Source organism: Heterocephalus glaber, unplaced genomic scaffold, assembly GCF_053883595.1.
Source record: "Heterocephalus glaber isolate CG9 unplaced genomic scaffold, H.glaber_assembly_v1.0 deba00000331, whole genome shotgun sequence".
Lineage (NCBI taxonomy): Eukaryota > Metazoa > Chordata > Mammalia > Rodentia > Bathyergidae > Heterocephalus > Heterocephalus glaber.
The window spans coordinates 29,881,223-29,886,402 of NW_028258142.1; positions in this window are offsets into that span (position 1 = coordinate 29,881,223).

Here is a 5,180-nt window from a genome sequence, read left to right on the forward strand (position 1 = left end):
GAAATGACACAGTGCCAGATCCAATGAATAAGGATTAGAATAACTGTAATATTTTCATTTGACAGAAATTACCATAAACATTTAAAATCTATTCAGGACATCAAAGCCGCTATAAAAGATCCATGAATATAGTTTATCAATCCATTTATTGATTTTTAAAGTTTTCTTACAGTAATGCTTCCAACATACAGACATTGAACATTTTTGTTAGATTTATTCCTAAGTATTTTGCATATTTTATGATACTGTAATTGGTTTTTAAAAATAAATATTTTATTGAGTTTTGCTAGTGTACAGAAACACAATTTTCATGACATGAAACAAAGTAATTCATGAAAGGACTTCCAGAACTGCTTCAGAAATTAGCAAGAATGATGGGAGAAGTATGTTTTAACTGAATTTAAACAACCAATAAAATTGGGAAAAAATTTGCTAGGTATTCCTCAGACAGAAGACTAATATCCAGAATATGTAAAGAACTCAAAAAAAATTATACCCCAAAATAATGACCAATTGAAACGAATAGACACTTCTTAAAAGAAGTACAAATGACCAATAAATACATGACAAAAATGATCAATACCTCTGATTAGAAAAATGCAAATCAAAGCAACACTGAGATTTCACCTTACTCCAGTAAGAATGGCTACTATCAAGGACTAAAAACAACAAATACTGGTGAGGCTGCAGCGAAAATGGAATCTGGCACTTTGTTGGTGGAAATATAAGCTAGTATAACTACTATGGAAATCAGAATGGAGAATCCTCAAAAAACTAAAAATAGAAATTCCAGTTGGCCAAGCTGTACCTCTTCTGGGTATCTTCTTGAAAGAGCTAAAGTGATCATCATGTTACAGTAATACATCATAATCACGTTTATAGCAGCACAATTCAATAGAAAAACCATGAAAGTGGCCTATATGCCCACTGACTGATGAATGGATAAAGAAATGGCAGTATATATGCACAATGGACAACTACTCCACCATAAAGGATAAACTCAAATCATTTATAGAAAATGGATGGATCTTGATACTATAATTCTAAGTGAAATAAGTCAGTCACAAAAAGTTAAATATCACACTGTTTCTCTCATACCAGAGATCCAAAACATAAATAATTTAAACAGCAAAATAAAAAATACATGTCAAGAAACAGGGATGTAGACTCTGTAGAGAAGGGAAAATGTCTGAGGAGGGGATAAGAGGGTAGGATGGATAGCCCGGGGAGCAAAAATGATCAAGATGTGATACGTATGTGTAGCAATCCCCTAAGCTGAATGTAAACACTATATATCTCAAACATATACTACTAAAATGTTAAAATTGTGTAATTTATAGTCACCATATTTTTATCACACCCTATGCATACATGTAACTCTCATTAAAATGCATATATGAAATAAATTCTGCTGTCTACATTAATACTAGAGTAGGTTTGTGGAATACAGGCTTGGCAGGACATAACAAATGTCATTTTTTCTGTAACTACTTCCCAATAGTCACTAATAAGATTTTTATCTTCCTTGTGTAGTCTTAACTTGGGACCTTGTGCTTTTCAGGCAGGCGCTGGAACCACTGAGCTAAATCCCCGGCCCCTCCCTTGTGTAGTCTTACACCTAATTTGAACCTTTATCATAGATCTTTAAATTTTTTTTTAATTTTTATCAGTACATATGTTTAATACATAATGATTACATTCATCATGGGGAGTACATGTACATAACACATCTTATTTGTTTTACTTCCTGTTAGAACACTTTGTGGTTAAGTGGAAACCTACAACTAATTCTAGTCCATGAAACTGTACCTTCTGATTCTGTGCAATCAACCACTAAGGCCAGTTAAAACCCTTTCCTTCCTCTTGAACAACACCAACCAATACTCAAGATACTAACAACTTCATCCACTTGAGTTTTACAAAGAAGAAATGCAGGAAAGAAACCACAATGACTCACAATAGTTATACAGCATAAACAAGAACTTTGTTGTTTAAAGTAGATGTCAGTAAACAATGATCCATGGTACCAAAGTGGTCCAGTTGCCTCTTTTGGGAAATAAAGTTCCATTGGAATGCAGCTTTACCATTCATTTATATATTGTCTATGATGTTTCTCTGTTGCATTGGCAGAACTGAGTAGCTGCAACAGGGACTAGATGGCTTGCAAAGTAAATAATTTTTAGTTGGCCCTTCAGAACAATTTATTGATATAGGAGGAATAGATGCAACTCCCAAACCTGCTAGATATCCAAAACGTGAGTTCATGTTCTCTAAAATCGAAGAATGAATTACAGGAACAGAAGTTAAGAGTAGGAAAAATTTATTGAATGAAAGATAGCTTCTGTCTAAGCAAGACAGAAGGGGGACCAGAAAATGGGTTGCCCACTCACCACTTATCAAAGGTGTTTTATATGGCAAAGACATAAAGTGAGGCAGATAAAAGTGGGCAAAAGTATAAGACCCAATCGAAAATTACAAGGTGGGCAGAGGTTGGACAAAACCATCATCACCCAGTAAGATTACAAGTACAGATTCCCAGGTAATATTGATTAAATGTAGATCAAATGGGCAAACAAGTCATATAAAAGGAATTTCCAGAAGGGAAATGGGCTAGGGAGATTAATGTCTATTTAGAATATCAATCACTGCTATTCATCTCTAGGGGAAATAATACCTCTTTTCATTTTATAATGCTAACCAGTGAATGTGCCTCAATTGTTTTTCTGTGCTGAGGGCCCAGCTTTTTCTAACTGCCTTATAATAATTTCTAACTAACTTAGCTATCTACAATATTATGAACAAGGTGAATGGAGTAAGGTATCTAAGGTGCAAAATTTAAGGAGGTCCTGATTCTCAGAGTCATGGAGGGTTCACCTAGCAATTGAACTTGGTAACTACAAACACTCAGATTCAGAATTGAATGCTGAATACTGTATGAGTCACAGGGACAAATCATCATAAGGCATAAATACTATATTTTCGTTTCACTGTACTACTTACTGAGACTTGTCATTATTTTCACTGTCATTTAAAAAAATCTAGATCCACAGAATAATGTAAAGAATCAACATACTGCTTCATGCACATAATATCTACACTTTAAAACAACGTTAAAATAAATTACTCCATATTGTAAAATGTTTCTTTTCCAGAATAGGTAACTCTTGAATGTATTAGGTTAATCCTTGAGTATTTCTGGAACTACAAATTAGACCATAAAGAGAAGTAAAAAAATGGACACTTGGCACTCCTGGGAAATGATGGTTCATTAGGCAAGAATTTATTACATTTATACTGTCTGAGAGGAAGGATTTGACAAATTAATTTATCTTTTCTCTTACCTAAGCACCTCTGTGCAACTCCTTCTTGCATGACAAAACAGAATATGTCTATAATACCAGCCATACCACAACCAATAAACTTTCAGATACAGTATTCCTTTGTAGTCTCCTTTTGTTTTGAAAATATGGTGCCAGAGATGTAGCAAAATTTTCCCTTGGGGCATGAACAGTGATAATTGAAAGAGTAAATTTTCTAGAATTCTAGGTCATGCTAGATCCTGAATGACAAAGATAACCAAATGTCTCAAAAATTTAAAAAAAAATTGTTTTGTAACTTGTGGAGCTCTCTTATGTGCAGGTCCATGACAAATTCCCCTCTTCCCTAGCTTTAAAGACAACGATGGAAGAAATGATTGGTGTAACCAAGAAGCAGCAGTTCTGAGAAGGAACTAGAGCCCCAAGGGCCTAGTCAGACACACTGCCTACTTTACTGCTCAGTACATTTGACCTGAAAGAGGGCTCTGGACATGGCCACACTGTAGCCAGATGAGCAGCAGTACTTACCATTCAGATCCAGATCTCTTGGGTTCATTATCCTTCAAGTTCGTATCCAGTGGTATCCTTCCAGACTCCATGCGGAAAAGACTTCCTTTAGATCTGCTTTCTACCTTTGTCCCTGAGCCTGGCCATAGTCCTCTTTTCTCTGCCCTAAACATGGGAGATCAATTTCATTCATTCATTCATCAGTTTACTCATTTGTGTTAATCAGTGAGCATTTTACACTGCATTTTTCATGTGCAAAGCTAGAATGAAAGCGCTGAAAGGGAGACAAAATAGATAAAAGACCACCCCTCTCTCCAGAAGGACAAAAAGGAAGGACATGAGAAACATCCACTTCCTGAGCACCTGTCTTGCTTCTATGGTATGCTGTTTTAGTTTATTTCTCACAACAACCCTACCATTTTTACTTCAGGAAATGCAACTAAAGAGGTCAGAGTTACACAGCCAATAAATAAGCATATGGCTTAACCAGAGATCTGACTCCAAACCTTATTTTTAAACCACATTATATTATAGTTCCCCCCGCCCCAAATATTTAAAGACCCATGTGTAAATACAAATTTATATGAGTGTTGTGGAGTTAGGGGGTAGAAGCTTGTTAATAGAAAAAAATTTTTCCTAATGTTCCAAATATGAGTAGCACCAGAAGGAAAGAGAAAGACATTTCTGCCTCATGCCAAATAACTCGAACAACCTTAAAACACACACTGTCTTAGCTCACCTTCCTAAGTGATAAGCAAATAATAAATTTTTATATGCTATGGAAATGAATTAAAAGCCAAAGAGAAGCCCAAAGAAAAACAAAAATGAGCAGGAGGAAACAATGGAGGCAGCTGTCTCCATCTTCTGTAAGAGCTCAGTTTCAGAAAGGTAAACTTTTCTTCTCATTTAAGGATAATAAGTCTAATTTTTAGCATCTTTATGTGGCAATCTATCATCTCTAGCCCCTCATATGCCTTCACCATGTTCTTTTCTCCTCCTGACATTGCTGGATATACCTGCTGAGCTCAATTAATCTCCTTTCTTCTTCTTTTTTTTTCTTTTTTAAAATTAAGTTTATTGGTACATTTTAGGTGTACAATATGATGACATTAATCATTGGGAATTTGTACCTTTACATGATATATCTTGGTTCTTATTTTTCTCATGCCCCTGCCCTCCCTTCAACCCTTCTACCCTTCCCTATTTACAAAGACTTTGTTTCCATTTTAGCATATTTTTTCCTTTCCCTTCTTTCCTTTCCCCTACCCCTCCTACTTCCTCCTTCCCTTTAGACTTTTTCTTCTTGTTTCACGTTATCCATTATACATTTTGATTCTTATTTACACTTTCAGTTTC